This window comes from Spinacia oleracea, chromosome 5 (genome assembly GCF_020520425.1).
Source record: "Spinacia oleracea cultivar Varoflay chromosome 5, BTI_SOV_V1, whole genome shotgun sequence".
NCBI classification, from domain to species: Eukaryota; Viridiplantae; Streptophyta; class Magnoliopsida; order Caryophyllales; family Amaranthaceae; genus Spinacia; species Spinacia oleracea.
Window position 1 is genome coordinate 100,269,289 of NC_079491.1, and position 22,999 is coordinate 100,292,287.

Consider the following 22,999-nt stretch of genomic DNA (forward strand, 5'->3'; position numbering starts at 1 on the left):
ACGAACTCTCGTAGAAGGTGAAATCTACGAAGTACATGCTTGACTCTTTGGTGGTGTCTAGGCTCCTTTGCCTGTGCAATAGCTCCGTTATTATCACAATATAGGGCTATTGGTCCTTTAATGGAGGGGACTACACCAAGTTCACCTATGAACTTCCTTAGCCATATAGCTTCCTTTGCTGCATCATGTGCAGCAATGTACTCCGCTTCAGTTGTAGAATCCGCAATGGTGCTTTGCTTAGCACTTTTCCAGCTTACTGTACCTCCGTTGAGGCAGAAGACAAACCCAGACTGTGATCTGAAATCATCCTTGTCGGTTTGGAAACTGGCGTCCGTATAGCCTTTAATAATTAACTCATCATCTCCACCATAGACCAGGAAGTCATCTTTGTGCCTTTTCAGGTACTTCAGAATATTCTTGGCAGCAGTCCAATGTGCCTCTCCTGGGTCTGACTGGTATCTGCTCGTAGCACTGAGTGCGTACGCAACATCCGGGCGTGTACATATCATAGCATACATTATTGAACCAATCAATGATGCATATGGAATCCCACTCATTCATCTACGCTCATCAAGTGTTTTTGGGCACTGAGTCTTGCTTAGAGTCATTCCATGAGACATGGGTAGGTAGCCTCGCTTGGATTCTGCCATCTTGAACCTTTCAAGCACCATATTGACATAAGTGCTTTGACTAAGTCCAATCATCTTTTTAGATCTATCTCTGTAAATCTTGATGCCCAGTATGTACTGTGCTTCTCCTAGATCCTTCATCGAAAAACATTTCCCAAGACAAATCTTGTCAGAGTTCAACATAGGAATGTCATTTCCGATAAGTAATATGTCGTCGACATATAATACTAGAAAAGCAATTTTTCTCCCACTGACCTTCTTGTATACACAAGATTCGTCTACGTTCTTGATGAAACCAAAGCCACTGACTGCTTCATCAAAACATATATTCCAGTTCCTTGATGCATGCTTCAATCCGTAGATTGATTTCTTTAGCTTGCATACCTTTTTAGCATTCTTTGGATCCTCAAAACCCTCAGGCTGTGTCATAAACACAGTTTCTGTTAAAACGCCGTTTAAGAAAGCGGTTTTGACATCCATCTGCCATATTTCGTAATCGTAATATGCAGCGATTGCTAACAATATCCGAATAGACTTTAGCATTGCAACTGGTGAAATGGTTTCATCGTAATCCACACCGTGGACTTGCCTGTAACCTTTTGCAACCAATCTAGCTTTGAAAACTTCAAGTTTCCCATCCTTGTCCTTTTTCAGTTTGAAAACCCATTTGCTTCCTATGGCTTGGTAGCCATCTGGCAAATCGACAAAATCTTAAACTTGGTTTTCTGACATGGAGTCTAATACAGATTGCATGGCTTCTTGCCATTGCTTGGAGCTAGGGCTCGTCATAGCTTGTTTGTAAGTTGCAGGTTCATCACTTTCAAGTAATAGAACGTCATAGCTCTCGTTCGTCAAAATACCCAAGTACCTTTCCGGTTGAGATCTATATCTTTGCGATCTACGCGGGGTTACATCTCTAGATGGTCCATGATTCTCACCAGATACTTCTAAAGATCTCTCAGTTTCATCTTGAATGTCATCTTGAGCATTCTCTAGTGTTTGTTGTTCGACTCGAATTTCTTCGAGGTCTACTGTTCTCCCACTTGTCATTTTGGAAATGTGATTCTTTTCCAAAAAGATACCATCCCAAGCAACAAACACCTTGTTCTCAGATGTATTGTAGAAGTAATACCCCTTTGTTTCCTTTGGATAGCCCACAAGGATACATTTGTCAGATTTTGGATGAAGTTTGTCTGAAATTAATCGTTTGACGTATACTTCACATCCCCAAATCTTAAGAAAAGACACATTTGGAGGCTTTCCAAACCATAACTCATATGGAGTCTTTTCAACAGCTTTAGACGGAGCTCTATTTATAGTGAGTGCAGCTGTATTTAGTACATGTCCCCAAAATTCTATTGGAAGTTCGGCCTGACGCATCATTGATCTAACCATGTCTAGCAAGGTTCTGTTACTCCGTTCCGACACACCGTTCCATTGTGGTGTTCCAGGACGAGTCAATTCTGATAGAATTCCACATTCTTTCAGATGTTCATCAAATTCATAGCTCAGATATTCACCGCCTCTATCAGATCGCAGTGCCTTAATCTTCTTGCCTAATTGATCCTCTACTTCACTCTAAAATTCCTTGAATTTGTCAAAGGATTCAGACTTATGCTTCATTAGGTAGACATAACCATATCTACTGAAGTCATCAGTGAAAGTGATAAAGTAGCAGAAACCACCTCTAGCATTTGTACTCATTGGTCCACATACATCTGTATGGATTAAACCCAATAGTTCAGTTGCTCTTTCTCCAACTTTAGAGAAAGGTTGCTTTGTCATTTTGCCAAGTAAACATGATTCGCACTTACCATAACCCTCTAAGTCAAATGGTTCTAGAATTCCTTCCTTTTGAAGTCTTTCCATGCGTTTCAAGTTAATATGGCCTAATCGACAATGCCACAGATAGGTGAGATCTGAATCATCCTTTTTTGCCTTTTTGGTATTTATGTTATAAACTTTTTTGTCGTGATCTAATAAATAAAGTCCATTGACTAATCTAGAAGATCCATAAAACATCTCTTTAAAATAAAACGAACAACTATTGTCTTTTATTAAAAAGGAAAATCCCTTAGCATCTAAGCAAGAAACAGAAATGATGTTTTTAGTAAGACTTGGAAGATGGAAACACTCTTCCAGTTCCAAAACTAGCCCAGAGGGCAACGACAAATAATAAGTTCCTACAGCTAATGCAGCAATCCGTCCTCCATTTCCCACTCGTAGGTCGACTTCACCCTTGCTTAACCTTCTACTTCTTCTTAGTCCCTGTGGATTGGAACATAAGTGTGAGCCACAACCTGTATCTAATACCCAAGAAGTTGAATTAGCAAGTATACAGTCTATAACGAAAATACCTGAAGATGGAACGACTGTTCCGTTCTTCTGATCTTCCTTTAGCTTCAAGCAATCTCTCTTCCAATGCCCCTTCTTCTTGCAATAGAAGCATTCAGATTCAGAAGTGGGTTGGCTCACCTTCTTCTTTCCAGATTTGGTGCCGCCTGGCTGCTTAGTCTGGCTGGCCTTGTTGCCACCTTTCTTAGCATTCCTCTTCTTTCCAGATTTCTTGAACTTTCCCCCACGCACCATAAGCACATCTTGCTTATCACTTTTGAGCGTCTTTTTAGCGGTCCTCAGCATACCGTGAAGCTCAGTGAGCGTTTTTTCCAGACTATTCATACTGTAGTTCAGCTTGAACTGATCATACCCGCTATGAAGAGAATGGAGGATGGTGTCTACAGCCATTTCCTGAGAGAACTGCTGGTCCAGCCGACTCATATTCTCAATGAGTCCAATCATTTTGAGAACATGTGGACTTACGGGCTCGCCTTTCTTAAGCTTGGTCTCAAGAATTTGCCTATGAGTCTCGAATCTTTCGATCCGAGCCAGATCTTGGAACATGTTCTTTAACTCACTGATGATCGTGAAAGCATCTGAGTTGATGAACGTTTTCTGTAGATCTGCACTCATGGTTGCAAGCATTAGACATTTCACATCCTTGTTGGCATCAATCCAACGATTGAGGGCTGCCTGAGTGACCCCGTCGCCCGCAGCTTCGGGCATCGCCTCTTCCAGGACATACTCCTTTTCTTCCTGCATAAGAACTATTTGAAAGTTCCTTTGCCAGTCAAGGAAGTTTTTTCCGTTCAACTTCTCTTTTTCGAGAATTGATCGAATGTTGAATGAATTGTTGTTTGTCATAGTTAAAACTACAATTGAAAAAGATTAACAAATAAATAATCATTCACAGTTTCTCTTAATAAACTTAAATTCTAGCACACATGCATAATTTAATGTTCATTAAGCATTTTATTCAAGTTATGTGTTCCGGCAGGTGTGAATAAAATGATTCCAAGATCCTAAAAACCATTGAAGAATTAAGCACATTATGTATTTAGACTCAATTCTAAAATCTTTTAGGTAAGAAAAAGCCTTTTGCTAATAGTCTAGAAACTACTCTTAGTTGATAGGTACTTCTAAGAACTTATTAGGTCAACCTATCGATTTTGCCACGACATAAAAGGACTCCTTACTTATATCGTTGAGTTTCACCAAAACTAACATGTACTCACAATTATTTGTGTACCTTACCCCTTTAGGATCAATAAGTAACACCTCGCTGAGCGTAAAACTATTACTAGATTAATGTAAAGGTTATTCAAGTAAGTGTTATTTTGGCATGGCACCTTTTAACTCAATTTTTTTTTAAACTTTGGAACTTAAGCCTCTTACTATGTTGGTTAGATTTTAAGTGAACTAAAATCCTTAATCATGCAACATAATAAAGCCACAATCTCATGCATAATTAAGACATATTTAACAGCAATAAATAACTTAAAGCATGCATAACATAAATGTAATCTAGTATGGCCCGACTTCATCTTGAAGCTTCAACTTCAAAGTCCGTCTTTGAAAATGGATTGGAAACTCCGTCTTGAATTTCACCGTGGGAGGCGCCATTTTCTTCAAATAGGATCAGCTATGATTAAACTAATTACAACTATTTGATGGTACGCAGACCATATTTGAATTGAAAAACAAACTTTGGTGCATTAGACCAATTACATTCAAATTAATGGTACGCAGACCATATTTTCTATCCTATTTGGGTCATACTAGTCACTTCATAACCTGCAAAACAGTACATATACAATATAAACCATTCACCCATTCATTATCATGAATGGCCCACATAGATGGTTAGTAAAACACATTGTATGCATCACATAAATATTTGCAGCAATTAATCAAGGGCACCAATAATCTACCAATTATTCAGTCCTTATTAATTCTAATCAAGTTTTTTTAACCTTAAAGGATTTGTAGACCTATTCAAGAGTTTATGACTAAAATTTCTCCCACTTAAACCAATAAATTCATATGCTTTACTAATTTTAAACATAAAAATGTATTTCTAGTCTAACCGGAAACATACAAGTTTAATTAAAATTTAAACACTACAATAATTTGTATCTTTAACGACAACCTAATTACGACGGGTCAAAAATCCCGTCGCAAAAGCCTTTTGCGACGGGGCTAACAACCAAATAATGACGGGAATAACCGTCGCAAATGTCTTTTACAACGGCTTTACGACGAATTTACGACGGGGTTTCTATTAACGACGGCCCCCTTTTATGACGTGTTCGCGACAGAAAATCCCGTCGTTAATCAACGATTATTGGCCTTTCGCGACGGGATTTCCCGTCGTTAATAGTACAATTTCTTGTAGTGAAAGCTCATATAAAATTATAATCGAATCCATTTAGTTTATTTTTTTTCAGTTGATTTAAACGAATTTAAATTAATTCAAGGTTTAATTTTAGTAAAATAATTAGTATAAATTGAAATTTATAATAATTATAATATTCAAAATTAAAATCCATGAAAACAATTTAAATTATTAATTTTAAAATTAATTAAAATTATTTCCGAACTGAAAATTCAAATTAAAATTCAAAACGACTCAATCGCAACACGACGAGGCACTTGGGCTTGCGCCCAAGCCCCATCGAGTGCACGACTGATCGCACGGCCATGGCACAATGCAGCAGCAGCTACACGCAAGAGATGCACCGCTCGCTAGGCGCGAGCAATCTCTCGTGGCGAGGCAACGCTCGTTGGTGCGCGGAGCAGTGCTCGTTGGGCGACCCAGCTTGCGCTCTCCCCCGCGCGCGCCTCGACCTTGTGCCCCGCCCCTTCGCCCATCACCCATCAACACAGCACACACGCCCAGGCTCCTTGCCCCGCGCGCGCGCCATGACTTGGTTGCTCGCTGCATTCGTCCCGCACGGGCGATGAGCTCCCTTGCTCGTCGTTGCGTGCCCGCACTATACAACACCCCTTAAGGGTAACACGTAGCTTCCATTGCTTTGTGCGTGCAACATTTATGGGAGTTTTTCATAAAAATTGAAAAAATTTTAATTCAAAATTAATGACAAATTAATAAAACATATTAATTTCATAATTTTAGGGCGAAAAATCGAAAATTTATTAATCAATTAATTTCCGATTAACATGGATTCAAATCTAGGTCATAAAATTTTAAAATTTAACATAAATTAACAGTTTTTATGGTGGTTTTTAATCATGGATACCTAATTAAATTATTAATTAATTATGAAAATCAAATCAATTCTAAATTATTCGAATTTCAACAAATTAATCATAATTACAAATTAGGTTGTATAATTAACAAGTCTAGGCATTCAAAGTTGTTAAACATATACTGTAGGTCAATAAAAAACTCAAGATTTATCAACAAGAATCGCAAATATTCAATTTAACATCTTAAATTTACAAACTTTTGCGTTCGAAAAACTAAAACCTATGAAAAGTCATAGTTAGGCTTCGAATTTGGGAATTCTAGGTTTGGCCGAAAAAGAGTATTTTTGTACAAATTTTAGAATGCCTTTTTGTTAGGTTATGATACATATGAATAAACATAAATCATGCATAAAAACCATAATGCCAGGAAATATATTATTTACACATAATCATATAGCATAATTTAGGTGCATACACTTTGTAGCGTGCCCTCCCTAGCTGCGCCTGAACCGAACAAGAACAAGTCTTTAGGACTCCAAGTGTCGTCCCTCCGTAGATAGTCCACAGCACGTCCGGATCCGCCTTAAGACTGACCAACTAGAATCGCCCTTAAGGTACTATAATTTTCGGCAATTATGGGCAAGAATGTGACTGAATTTTTGCTCTCAAAAATCACTTTGAATACTTCAAAACTCGTTATAAATTGTTAACCCAGGCCACATATTTATAGGGGTATGGAAAGAGAATTGGAATCCTACTAGGATACGAATTAATTAAATTAGAATCCTAGTAGAACTCTTATTTAATTCATTTATCTTTTAGGATTAGGAATTTAATCATATATCGAATCCTGATAGCTTTAGGATTCGTATAGCACGTACACGATCATCGCACGAGCACCGCACACTCGCGCAGGCCTTGCGGCCCACGCTGAGCGCACAGCGCTCGGCCCATGCTTGCTGCCTATGTCTGCGCGCACGCCCAAGGCTTTGGCTGGGCCTGGCCTTGCGCTGGGCCTGGTCGAGGCTTGGCGTGTGTTGGTGATGCGTGTGGCTTGCTGGGCGATGGCCTGGCTTCGTGCTGGGCCTTCGTCTAGCGAGCCTCGTCCGATGCTAATTCGTACGATACGCTTCCGATTGTATTCCCGATTCCGGAAATCATTTCCGATACGAACAATATTTAATATTTCCGATTCCGAAATTAATTTCCGTTTCGAACAAATATTTAATATTTCCGTTTCCGGAATTATTTTACGATTCCGATAATATTTCCGATTCTGACAATATTTGCGTTTCCGGCAATATTTCCGATTCCGGCAATATTTCCATTTCCGATAATATTTTCGATTACGTAATATGTTTCCGTTTCCGGCAACATCTACGACTTGGATAATATTTATATTTCCGATGCGATCCATATTTCCGTTTCCGGCAATATCATCGTTTTCGGAGTATTCATTTCTTGCTTGTGACGATCTCAGCTCCCACTGAAACCAAGATCCGTCGATTCCGAATATCCATAGATGGAGTATTTAATGCCATTAAATACTTGATCCGTTTACGTACTATTTGTGTGACCCTACGGGTTCAGTCAAGAGTAAGCTGTGGATTAATATAATTAATTCCACTTTAACTGAAGCGGCCTATAGCTAGACATTCAGCTCACTTGATCTCACTGAATTATTAACTTGTTAATTAATACTGAACCGCATTTATTAGACTTAATATTATATGCATACTTGGACCAAGGGCACTATTTCCTTCAGTTTCCCACTTGTCCTTAGGGACAAGTGTGCATTGCCGAATTCCTTTGTCGCTCGATGCTTGCTCTTGAACATAAGGTAAGAGTTGTCATCCTTATTATGTCCAGAGGTGTTTCTCGGTTTCAGAGTTCAACTGATCAAATAAACAGATAATCATAGCCTATGATTCATCCGAGCATGGCCATGCATTTTACAGTTTCTAGCTCTCCGAGTGGCCTTGTACAACTTTTAAGCATCTCATCCCGATTTATGGGAGGACAATCCCAATCTTGCTATCTTGAGATTAGACTATGTTTGATAGGTGATTACCTGAGCGTTGCCTTTATATATAGGCTCATTTTACGGTGCAACGGTTGGTCAACGTCAAAGTAACCAGTTCTCAAACAAGTAATCTCAAATCACTCAAGTATTGAGGATTTAGTGTCTAATAATTTTAATGAAATTTACTTATGACAGATTTTCATCTCTTACAATAAAGTTTCATAGGTCTGTCCGATACTAGTCTTCCCAAAGTAAGTATCTATGCAAATGATTACGACATTTCCATGTCCACATAATTCAAGAAACAGAACTACTAGTCATCTTGCATTCTAGTCGTCTAACGTTTTCTATGCGTCCATCTTTATAGAAAACTCCGACCAGGGACCATTTTCAACTTTTGACATTCAAGTTCACTTGATAGACATTTCTTAGTCACAGGACTGGTCCTGACAGTCTATCTTGAATATATTGTCAAATTGAAGGGACTCATCATTTAATACTAAACCAAGATTAAATGGAATATGAAAATGCATTTCATATATGATAAATGTTCAACCCCAATGTTTTACAACCATGGGCCTCAAACCCATCTTTAAAACAGTTCATGGAATTCAAAGCTATGCTTGATTTCCAGTGCCACAATGTGAGTGTTGTTTCTCACTTGTTGCATAGGTTTAGTTATCATGCTTTGCCAATCTTAATATCCTTTTCATCGAATGTTCTTCGAGATAGATGATAAGATCTTTTGAGTATGTTTATTTTGTGATCTAGTCTTTCTTGCTACAATAGTGGTTCTACGCATTTTGCAATGAAGAACCATTAAGTCAACAAACATGTGATCTTCCCAAGTTCAATGAAGAACTCGTTAATATAAAAAACTCTGTTTTATTGCTTCTTAGGCAATAAGTACTTTTACATCAACTGTATAGGTTGCTAGTGATGCTTTGTTTGGATTTACTTATCCAAGCAGTTCACAGATATGCGGAATACTTTCCAGCTGTATCTTAGAACATAGAAATTAATATTTTAATTTCCCACGCAACAACTCATGGTCTACAATCCATGTTGCCATTTCAAAACACGATGCTCTATAGCTCGTCCTTATCAATGGTTAACTCCAAAGGGTCTTGCTTGATCCTTTGCCAGTGTTTATGCGTGTAGCATCAATATTTAGCATATCTTTATTTCCTTGAATCAAGAGCTATTCCTATGTACCTTTTCAAGTACCATAAGTATTCTTGATCTCAATCTAGTTGATCTTCACTTAGATTAATAGAGATTGGTATATGTTCGTCATGCCTAAAGTCATACGATACGTTTTTGGCGATCCCCATATTATATCATACATGATAAATTCTTTTGCAGAATAATTCCCAATTGAATTCAATTCATGTAACTTTAGCTCATTCAATTTCAGTAGATACTGAATCCAGCTAAATTCTTTGACATGTAATATAGGTTAAGAATCTTACTTAGATTCTTTGATGTTTAACTTAGTAAATGCTTATACATAGTTCAAACATCCTTTACTTAGATTATTCATATGGGTCAAATGTCTCCAATGGAGACTTTCGTGTTTGATTTAGTAAATGCCATTACTTAATCCAAAACAATATTATAAGATCTTTGTAAATAGATCTTAATACCCAGTATGTACTAAGTTTCGCCTTGGTCCATCATTGATGAATAATTTCAAACCAAAGTTATTAGCATTTGAATGTTATTTCACAATAGAGAGATATGTGTGTGATACACATAGGACCAATTAAGTGTTTATGTACTCCCACTAAACTTCTTATATATCTATAAGAATCATGTACATTTTATAAAACTATAATACTTAATAGCTTCACTAAAATACAGTTCTAATTCCCAATTGCTTGCTTAAATCTGTACTTAGATTTCATAAGCTAGCTTTCCTTTTCAAGCATTATTTGGATCCACAAATCCTATGACATGCCATGTACATAGTTTATTCCAACATTTGATTGAGGAATACGTTTTGTCATCCAATTGCCATATGTACCAATATGCAATCATTGCTTAAATTATAGACTTGAGCATTACAATTATGCATGAGGTTTCAACACAATCCACGCCATGAATTTGCTTGTAACCTTTAGCAACTAATCTAGCTTTGTGTGTGAACACAATTCCATGTTTGATGGTTTTTATCCTTTAAAACAAACTTGCAACCAATAGGTGTGAAACTATTCTTGTAAATCAACAAAATGTTAATTTTATCATCAAAACATTGAGTATGTTTTATGGCCTTTAACCATTTAAAACATTCGAGTCTATATATGGCCTCTAACCATTTAAGGGAATCTGGGTTTCGTCATAGCTTTCTTACAGGTCACAAACTCATTAATCTATATGATAATAGTTTGACTGCAAGTTGTAGGTTTCTTCACTATCAAATAGAAGAATCTCATAGTTTCATTGACCTGAACTCGATCTATGTTTCTTCACTATCTAATAGAAGAATCTCATAGTTTCAATGAACTCTATGCCTACTTGGGTATAGAACATCAAACAATAGAATATTAACAGACACTTTGAAAGTCCTTTGAATATTATTTTCTCCTTGAAGCACTTGTAAAGTCTTCTAAGAGATGTCTATTCTTTAAAGCCACTTCTAAAGTCCTTAAGGAATATGTGTTCGGATTTTCTAAAGAACTTCGAAAAGCCTCCGGAATGTTCGTTTATGTTTGTTGTTCGCCTCGAAGACTTTCGAGGTCTATTTTCTCCCACTTGTCATTTTGGAAACGAGTCTCCAAAAGGACATTATTTCGAGCAAACAAACATTATGTTCTCAAAAATTCGTGGTAGAAACAATACCCTTTGTGTCTCATTTGAATAAATCACAATGAAACATATATCTATACTTGGGCCTTAGTTTGTTGAATAAAAAACACTAAGCTCCCACTGAGTTTAGGAACTCTTTAGATATATTATGAAAAGATATTCTGAAATTACTTTTCAATAGCTTTGACGAATTTGGTTTAGTTTGGTGGTAGTTGAGCATTTTGTTTTAGAAATTATAGGAAAAGTCATATGATTCATCATTGATCGAATCAAGTACTAATTGACTTCGATCATTCGAACTTAGATATGCCATATCTCATGGAGCTAGATTGTGAAATTACAACACACAATCATTGATGATCATTTTTGGTCTCAAGCAATCATTAACATGATCTATCCTAGATCATTATGATTTCTTACCAAGTGGGATTTATAATTCTGAATCTTTGAACTAGCAAAACAGATTCAACTTATATCACATTGAGTAAATAAACCTATATTCACTCAAATCTGTGTGAAATAATAAAGTCATAAAACCTTTCTTTAGCTTTGAACTCTATTGTCTAGGCGTTCTAACAATAGTTCATATCTTTTGTTATTTTCAACAAGTGACTAGTTGTCTTAAATTGATCTAGAAATCAACGAACTTTCAAAAGTCCATCAAAATAGAGCTTTTGAATGTTAACTTATTGATATGGTCTAAGCAACAATGCCAAAGATTAGTGGAACTTAAATCAAGGGGTTGATTTGAACCTAGTAAAGTTCTTATTGTTAAAGAGTTGTTTGTTTTAATAAAGCATATTGACTCAACCCGAAATTGACCATTTCATTCAAATAAACAAACAAACATTGTTTTTGTTTTTCTTGAATGTGAGTCTTTCTTTGTTTGAAAACAGAAATTTAGGTATGCTGATTATGGAACAAAATAGCCATTAAGTTCCAGCCTTTTGAAAGGACTTAAAACAAACTAGATGACCCTACAACTAATGTAGCATTGCCAAGCTTCATTTCCCACTTGTAGGCCATTAGTGTAGCCTAGCTTCCATTGTTTGAGTTATTACCGAAGTAAGAACCTCAAGCGGTATATGATACCAAGGAAGTTTGATTGCTAGGTCACTTCTCTTTAAACATAAACTTATAGGTAGAAACGGAATCGTAAATTCCTTTCATTTGTTCCTTGTTTTCCTATTTCTTGTACCCTTTCTTATAGTCTTAAGAATTGAATTCTTTAGTGTTGACTTTTATACTTTGTTAGTCATGTCCAATGTCACTCCAACAAGGTTCTTACCATTTAATTTATGTTGAATATTTTGTTTCAACTAGATGATCTTACCAGAAGCTTCTAAAGTTCTCTAAGCATCGATCTATTCGAATGTCTAGGGACTAGACTCATTCGAGAATTAAATGGACAAAGATATTAGGTTGTTAACCATTGGTAAGGCTGAGCGTTTAAACTCAATGCTTTATAATCTCAAAACTACATTGTATTTTGAATTCACAAGCACCAATCGGTTTGCCATTCGACTTTGATACTCGAAAACAACCATAAAAGTCGCTAAAAGAAATGTACATTTTAAATTGCTCACATCTCTCATTTCCGTGAATCGTTCTTGAATTCACTACCAATCGAGGAAATTTACTTTTACCTTTCTAAACGGATTTATTGCAGTGCAAGATATTTAATTATAAACAATAATTAAAACATACATTGAAGCATGAAAAGTCTAAAAATTTATCATGAGTAATAACTTGAAAATTAAAGCAATCATGCAATTTGAACAAGTTATTGGCATTTTATTCGAATTTATTGTTCCGGCAGTTGTGAATAAAATGATTCCAAGACCCTAAAACCATTGAAGAATTAAGCACATTATGTATTTTGACTCAATTCTAAAATATTTTAGGTAAGCAAAAGCCTTTTGCTAATAGTCTAGAAACTACTCTTGGTTGATAGGTACGTCTAAGAACTTATTAGATAAACCTATCGATTTTGCCACGACATAAAAGGACTCCTTACTTATATCGTTGAGTTTCACCAAAACTAACATGTACTCACAATTATTTGTGTACCTTACCCCTTTAGTATCGATAAGTAACACCTCTCTAGGGCGGAAAACTATTACTAAGATCGATGAAAAAAGGATATCCAAGTAAGTGTTATTTTGGCATGACACATTTTAACTCAATTTTTAAGTTTGGAACTTAAGGCTCTTACTATGTTGGTTAGATTTTAAGTGAACTAAAATCCTTAATCACGCAACATAATAAAGCTTCGATCTCATGCATATTTAAGACATATTTAAAAGCAATAAATAACTTAAAACATGCATAAGATAAATGTGATCTAGTATGGCCCGACTTCATCTTGAAGCTTCAACTTCAAAGTCCGTCTTGAAAATCTCTGTGGGAGGCGCCATTTTCTTCAAATAGGATAAGCTATAATTAAACTAATTACAACTATTTGATGGTACGCTGACCATATTTTAATTGAAAAATAAATTTGGTGCTTTAGACCAATTACATTCAAATTAATGGTACGCAGACCATATTTTCTATCTTATTTGGGCCATACTAGTCACTTCATAACCTGCAAAATAGTACATATACAATATATACCATTCACCCATTCATTATCATGAATGGCCCACATAGCTGGTTAGTAAAACACGTTATGCATCACATAAATATTTGCAGCAATTAATCAAGGGCAGCAATAATCTACCAATTATTCAGTCCTTATTAATTCTAATCAAGTTGTTTAACCTTAAAGGATTTGTAGACCTAATCAAGAGTTTATGACTAAAATTGCTCCCACTTAAACCAATAAATTCATATGCTTTACTAATTTTAAACATAAAAATGTATTTCTAGTCTAACCGGAGGAAACATACAAATTTAATTAAAATTTAAAGCTCATATAAATTTATAATTGAATCCATTTTATTTAATTTATGTTCAGTTGAATTAAATGAATTTAAATTAATTCAAGGTTTAATTTTAGTAAAATAATTAGTATAAATTAAAATTTATAATAATTATAATAATAAAAATTAAAATCCAAGAAAACAATTTAAATTATTAATTTTAAAATTAATTAAAATTACATGAACTGAAAATCTCAAATTAAAATTTAAAACGACTCAATCGAGACACGACGAGGCACTTGGGCTTGCGCCCAACCCCCATCGAGTGCACGAGGCGTAGCGCCCCTTGATTGTTCGTACAGCAACACGCAAGCAACCACACGCAACGCAGCACTGCAGGCCACGCTGCGCGCGCCCGCTTGCTCGTCGCCTTGCGTCTGCTTGCTTGCTGGGCTTGGCAGCGCCGGTTGTGGCGCAGCACGCTTGCTGCCCACACGCGTCTGCCACTGGCTCGCGCCTTGCCCTTCGCCCTTGCCCACCCGCCCACATGCGCACAGCACTCGACACGGGGCAGCGTGTTGCCTTGTGCTCGTGTGCCATGGCCCTTGCTCGTTGCATCGTACCGCATGGGCGACGAGCTCCCTTGCTCGTCGTCGCATGCCCGCACTTTACAACACCCCTTAAGGGTAACACGTACCGTCCATTGCTTTGTGCGTGCAAGTTTTATGAGCGAATATCATAAAAATTAAAACATTTATTTCTAAAATTAATGACAAATTAATAAATCATATTAATTTCATAATTTTAGGGCGAAAAAATCGAAAATTTATTAATCAATTAATTTCCGATTAACATGTATTCAAATCTAGGTCATAAAAATTTAAAATTTAACATAAATTTACAATTTTTATGGTGGATTTTAATCATTGGTACCTAATTAAATTATTAATTTATCATGAAAATCAAATCAATTCTAAATTATTCGAATTTCAACAAATTAATCATAATTACAAATTAGGTTGTATAATTAACAAGTCTAGGCATTCATAATTGTTAAACATATACTGTAGGTCAATCAAAAACTCAAGATTTATCAACAAGAATCGCAAATATTCAATTTTAACATCTTAAAATTACAAACTTTTGCGTTCGAAAAACTAAAACCTCCGAAAAGTCATAGTTAGGCTTCGAATTTGGGAATTCTGGGTTTTGGCGAAGATTTCTAATTTTGTCAAAATTTTAGAATGCCTTTTACATGCGGAATTAACACAAAAATCACTCGATTTGGATGAGTAACGAAGAAACTGCCAAAAAACTGTGTACATATAATTAAATAAACGCAATTTGCAATTAATTACGAAAATTAATCACCCCTTTAATTCTTTGCAAATTTGTAAAATTTAACCATGTTCATGCAATTTAGATTATGAAAATAATAAGAGGCTCGTGATACCACTGTTAGGTTATGATACATATGAATAAACATAAATCATGCGGAAAAACCATAATGCCAGGAAACATATTATTTACACATAATCATATAGCATAATTTAGGTGCATACACTTTGTAGCGTGCCCTCCCTAGCTGCGCCCGAACCGAACAAGAACAAGTCTTTAGGACTCCAAGTGTCGTCCCACCGTAGATAGTCCACAGCACGTCCGGATCCGCCTTAAGATTGACCAACTAGAATCACCCTTAAGGTACTATAATTTTCGGCAATTATGGGCAAGAATGTGACTGAATTTTTGCTCTCAAAAATCACTTTGAATACTTCAAAACTCGTTATAAATTGTGAACCCAGGCCACATATTTATAGGGGTATGGAAAGAGAATTGGAATCCTACTAGGATACGAATTAATTAAATTAGAATCCTAGTAGAACTCTTATTTAATTACTTTATCTTTTAGGATTAGGAATTTAATCATATATCGAATCCTGATAGCTTTAGGATTCGTATAGCACGTACACGAGCATCGCACGAGCACCGCACACTCGCGTAGGCCTTGCGGCCCACGCTGAGCGCACAGCGCTCGGCCCATCCTTGCTGCCTGTGTCCGCGCGCGCGCCCAAGGCCATGGCTGGGCCTGGCCTTGCGCTGGGCCTGGTCGAGGCTTGGCGTGTGTTGGTGATGCGTGTGGCTTGTTGGGCGATGGCCTGGCTTCGTGCTGGGCCTTTGTCTAGCGAGCCTCGTCCGATGCTAATTCGTACGATACGCTTCCGATTAAATCCCGATTCCGGAAATCATTTCCGATACGAACAATATTTAATATTTCCGATTCCGGAATTAATTTCCGTTTCAAACAAATATTTAATATTTCCGTTTCCGGAATTATTTTCCGATTCCGATAATATTTCCGATTTTGACAATATTTCCGTTTCCGGCAATATTTCCGATTCCGGCAATATTTCCATTTCCGATAATATTTTCCGATACGTACCATGTTTCCGTTTCCAGCAACATCTACGACTTGGATAATATTTATATTTCCGATACGATCCATATTTCCGTTTCCGGCAATATCATCGTTTCCGGAGTATTCATTTCTTGCTTGTGACGATCTCAGCTCCCACTGAAACCAAGGTCCGTCGATTCCGAATATCCATAGATGGAGTATTTAATGCCATTAAATACTTGATCCGTTTACGTACTATTTCTGTGACCCTACGGGTTCAGTCAAGAGTATGTTGTGGATTTATATAATTAATTCCACTTGAACTGAAACGGCCTCTAGCTAGACATTCAGCTCACTTGATCTCACTGAATTATTAACTTGTTAATTAATACTGAACCGCATTTATTAGACTTAATATTATATGCATACTTGGACCAAGGGCACTATTTCCTTCACTTTTACATGCGGAATTGATACAAAAATCACTCGATTTGGATGACTAACGAATAAACTGCCAAAACACTGCGTACATATAATTAAATAAACGCAATTTGCAATTAATTAACAATTACGAAAATTAATCACCCTTTTAATTCTTTGCAAATTTGTAAAATTTAACCATGTCATGCAATTTAGATTATGTAAATAATAAGAGGCTCGTGATACCACTGTGAGATTATGATACATATGACAAAACATAAATCATGCGGAAAACCATAATGCCAGGAAACATATTATTAACACATAATCATTTAGCATAATTTAGGTTCATACACTTTTTAGCGTGCCTTCCCTAGCTGCGCCCGAAGCGAACAAGAACAAGTCTTTAGGACTCCAAGTGTCTTCCCTCCGTAGATAGTCCACAGCACGTCCGGATCCGCCTTAAGATTGACCAACTAGAATCGCCCTTAAGGTACTATAATTTTCGGCTATTATGGGCAAGAATGTGACTGATTTTTCTGCTCAAAAATCACTGTTTTATTGTATGAATACTTGTTGAAAAACTCGTATATAAATTTATGACCCTAGGAATATAATTATAGAACCTTGGAAAGGATTTCGAATCCTGTTAGAATACTAATTAATTAATTAGAATCCTTTTAGAACTCTAAATAATTAATTTAATCTTTTAGGATTAGGATTTAATCTATGCACGAATTCCGATAGCTTTAGGATTCGTATAGCACACACACACGTAGCGCACGAGCACCGCACGCCCATGCGCAAGCCTCGCGGCCCACGTTGAGCGCACAGCGCTGAGGCCCACTGCTCGCAGCCCATCGCTGAGCGCGCGAGCCAAGCCTTGGCTGGGCCTGGCCTTGCGTTGGGCCTGGTCGAGGCCTTGGCGTGTTGTTGGATGCGTGTGGCTTGCTGGGCGACGGCCTGGCTTCGTGCTGGGCCTTCGTCTAGCAAGCCTCGTCCGATGCTAATTCGTACGATATGCTTTCCGATTAAATTCCCGATTCCAGAATTCATTTCCGACACGAACAATATTTAACATTTCCGTTTCCGGAATTAATTCCCGATTCCGGAATTAATTTCCGTTTCGAACAAATATTTAATATTTCCGTTTCCGGAATTATTTTCCGATTCCGATAATATTTCCGATTCTGACAATATTTCCGTTTCCGGCAATATTTCCGATTCCGGTAATATTTCCATTTCCGATAATATTTTCCGATACGTACCATGTTTCCGTTTCCGGCAACATCTACGACTTGGATAATATTTATATTTCCGATACGATCCATATTTCCGTTTCCGGCAATATCATCGTTTTCGGAGTATTCATTTCTTGCCTTTGACGATCTCAGCTCCCACTGAAACCAAGATCCGTCGATTCCGAATATCCATAGATGGAGTATTTAATGTCATTAAATACTTGATCCGTTTACGTACTATTTGTGTGACCCTACGGGTTCAGTCAAGAGTACGATGTGGATTAATATCATTAATTTCACTTGAACTGAAGCCGCCTCTAGCTAGGCATTCAGCTCACTTGATCTCACTGAATTATTAACTAATACTGAATTATTAATTAATACTGAACCGCATTTATTAGACTTAACATTAAATGCATACGTGGACCAAGGGCATTATTTCCTTCACACGGCCCATGCTGCTCGGCTGCGTGCTGTGGGCTTTGGCCTGCAGTGTGAGTTGTGCGCGGGGAGTGCTCGTGTGTGTGGTGTGGCCGGTCAAGGCCCTTTGGTCTTAGCCGGTTACACTAATATAAGAATTAGGTTATATTATTTTACACACACTTCAACAATCAGTTTTCCAAGTAACCTAAACCTAATTCCTAAATTACGTTCTTCAGTTTTTCTCTTTGCTCAAAAACTGTTCATCCCGAAAAGCAAAAATCTTGTGTATTGTCTAAGGTACAATAATCAAGACGGATCTGAACGTGTCGGTGAACCAAATAGAGGAACGACAAGTGGATTTCTTTGTTCGTGTTCGTTGATACTGTAGGAAATGATACCGTAAAATCTGAAAATGATAATAAAATGTGGGCCGAATATTTGATGTATATAAAGCTGCGACGTGTTATAAAACATTGTCTTAGAAGCAAAATTTGCCCCGACTATGGTGCAATCGGAAATGGCGTTGCCCCCCAAGATTTAACACAGCGTTCCTCCAAAATGTGCACTCAAGTAAGGAGGAATTTGGAACTCATAATAATGCTCTGAAAGTAGGTGAAGAGAAGAGAAGAGAGTTAGAATTTCGGTGTGCTTGAAATGATCCCAGAAACTGATTTATATAGCAACAACAATTTGTAACCGAAAATCAGATTTTTTATGAGGTAATTAAAACCGAAAATCAGAATTCAAATAACATTTGTAACTAAAAATCTGATCTTTAACTTTGCAATTAAAACATAAACGAGAATCAAGGAACCGTTTTCGTAAATCAAGCGGCGGTTACGATTCTGTCATTAAGGTTATGGAGTGAGCTACGTAACTTAACGGTCTCATAATAACTGGATCGTCATATACGTCTTGGCCCAAAAAGGAGTCCACACCTCACCGTGCCACGAACACGAACCGAACCGGCCGGACGGGCGGCGGCGGCGCGCGTGGGGATGCCACCTTCTAGCCCACACCACTTGGGGAAGTACTTCAAAGTATAAATATTACTTCCCTATATTTAAACAAAGGGAAAAGTTCATTTTCTTTCCATGTGGGACAAAACCCTTTTCTTTAAATACTCCACTTGAAATGCCTACTTTTCATTTCTACCAATGTGGGACATTTTCACAAAATGGTAAAACTCTTTCTTTGCATTATTTCCAACAATCCCCCACAAATGCAAAGACCCATTTGAAAAACAAGAAAAAGAATTCTGAGCAATTTTATGGAAGGTTTGATACTTAAATGTTGGTGTCTTTCGATTGAACCAACACATAGTGAAGATTAGGCAATTTCTTTATTGAGAAAGTGAACAAATCTGGAACTATCCCAACCAAGAAATAAAACCCAATAACACATACCATACCATAGATTATTATGAGTTCCGCGATAGGCAATCAAGAACGGCCATTATACTTGGGATGCTTATGAGTGCTCTAGAAAACCTTGCCCAAGTTTTCCATAGAAGGTGGCCAAACCTTCACACTCAAGTAGGTGATTTCATCAAGTCTATCACATAGACCATCCATATCCTGGGATATAAAATCATTAAGAGCTATCGGTCAACCTCTCAATACCCATACGGTGAACTCATCAAGTGCTTCTCATTAGGACCACCCAGATTCTGGGATATGAGTTTCATTAAAAGCTACAAAAGCTTAACTTTATAAAAAATATGTACAAGTCATGGGAATGAGAAGCGTACAAGAATGAGTCTTTCCATGGCTTCGTTAGACCACAAGAAACCTTGTGTGAACAAGGTCGGGTGTCCACCATGAATTTCTCAACTAACGGGCTTAAGCCCCATTCCCCCCGACGTATCAAGGACTAATCTTCTATTTAGTCCCTTGGTTAAAGGATCTGCTATATTCCTCTCAGATCTCACAAATTCCATAGTAATTACACCACTCTCTATTAGTGTTCTCACAGATTCATGCCTCACATGAATATGTCTCTTTTTGCCGTTATAAGCACTGTTTTTAGGAACACAAATAGCAGCTTGAGAATCACAATGTAGAGATACAAGTGGAGCGGGACGCCCCCACAATGGAATATCAGCCAATAAATTTCTCAACCACTCCGCCTCTTGGCCGGCCAAGTCCAATGCAATAAATTCGGACTCCTAGTTGACCGGGCAATACAAGTCTGTTTAGAAGACTTCCAAGAGATAGCTGCTCCACATAAAGTGAATACATATCCACTAGTGGAACTTACCTCATCATGGTCAGATACCCAGTTTGCATCACAATAACCTTCTAAAAGAGTAGGAAATCCAACATAATGCAAACCCCAATCCATAGTACCCCTAAGATACCTTAACAAACGCCTAAGAGAATTCCAGTGATCTTTACTAGGGTTATGGGTATATCGGCTAAGCCTACTCACTGCATAGGCTTTGTCAGGTCGAGTGTAATTCATGAGAAACATTAAACTCCCAATTATTTTAGCATATTCAGACTGAGACACACTATTTCCTTTATTCTTTTTCAAGTGTATGCTAGCATCATAAGGAGTTTTAACTGGCATAACATCAAAACTGTTAAATTTCTTTAACACTTTTTCGACATAGTGAGATTGAGACAATGAGAAACCATTACTAGTTTTAGTGACTTTAACACCCAAAATCACATCAGTTTCACCCATGTCTTTCATTTCAAATTGAGAGGATAGAAACATTTTAGTCTCATTAATAGCATCAATAGGTGTTCCAAAAATCAACATATCATCTACATATAAGCAGACAATTACACAATCAGAACCAAACATTTTTTAATACACACAAGCATCAGCACGGTTCACAACAAATCCAAAACTTAAAATAGTTTTATGAAACTTTTTGTACCATTGTTTTGGAGCTTGTTTAAAACCATACAAAGATTTCTTTAATTTACACACTTTATGCTCCTTTCCTGGTACTACAAACCCAGGTGGTTGAACCATATAAATTTCTTCTTCTAAGTCGCCATTCAAGAAAGCAGTTTTTACATCCATTTGATGCACAATTAACTTATAACTTGAAGCTAAAGCAAGTAAAGCACGAATAGTGGTGATCTTAGTTACAAATGAGTAAATATAAAAGAAATCAACACCAAACTTTTGTGTAAAACATTTAATTACAAGTCTTGCTTTGTACCTGTCAACTGCACCATCAGTTTTCCTTTTCCTTTTAAATATCCATTTACAACCAATGGTTTTGCGACTTTTAGGTAAATCAACTAGTTCTATGTATGATTAGACATAATGGACTCTATTTCACTGTTAACCGCCTCTTTCCAAAAACTAGCATCAATTGAACTCATGGCCTCATCAAAACTTTTAGGCTCATCATCAAACAAGTGAAGAAATACAACTAATTCATCTATTTCATCCACATCATTGAGTTCAGATAAAAATATAGTCAAAAAATCAGGACCATAGCTAGTTTCAGTTCGGCGCCTCTTACTTTTCCTAGGTTCCACAATATCAGGTTGAACAACAGGAGAAGATAAAGGCATAGAAGATGAAGAGGGAACAGAAGGAGAGACATCATGTGAAGTATCATGGGTCTTGTCATGTTGAACGACATTATCCTTTATAGGGAAAATATGCTCAAAAAATTCAGCATCTCTAGATTCACACATTGATCTGTCATCCAGGCACATAAATCTATAAGCTGCACTATTTTCAGCATAACCAACAAACACAGCATCAAAGGTTTTTGGACCAATATTTTCCCGTTTAAAGGAAGGTAACCAACTTTAGCTAAACACCCCCACACTTTCAAGTACTTTAGGTTGTGTCCATGACCTTTCCACAATTCATAAGGGGTTTTGTCTAACTTCTTATGGGGTACTTTGTTCAACACATAATTAGCAGAAAGTACGGCCTCCCCGCACATGTAATCAGGTAAGCCAGAACTAATCAACATTGTGTTCATCATTTCCTTAAGGGTTCTATTTTTCCTTTCAACAATGTCGTTTTGTTGGGGAGTATAGGGAGCACTAAGTTAATGAATAATTCCATTTTGCTCACAAAGTTCCTTTAAAAAGGTTTTTCCATAGTCACCACCTCTATCAGACCTAAACCTTTTAATCTTACGGTCTAATTGATTTTCATCTTCTGCCTTATAAATTAAGAACTTTTGTTCAGCCTCATCTTTGCTCCTTAAAAGATACACTTTGGTATATCTAGAATGGTCATCTACAAAAGTGATATAATACTGTTTCCCGCCTCTACTTTCGGTATTCTTAAAATCAGCTAAGTCTAAGTGAATTAATTCAAGCAATTCAGCTTGTCTAGAAGTAACTGGTCTAAAGTGAGTTCTAGAATGCTTAGCCTCAACACAAATTTCACACTTATTATGACCATTACTATTCAGATTAGGAATTAGAGGCATTGTTTGCAAACGTTTTAAAGAGCCATAATTGACATGTCCTATCTACCATGCCAAAGATCAACAGACTCAAGCAAGTAAGCAGAAGAAGTAGTCTTATTCATAAAATCAATAACAGATACAGTCTCTAAAATAAACAAACCACCAGACAAATATCCCTTCCCCATAAATTCCCCATTACGAGATAAAACAAGTTTATCACCCTCAAAAACAAGTTTCACACCAGCTTTGT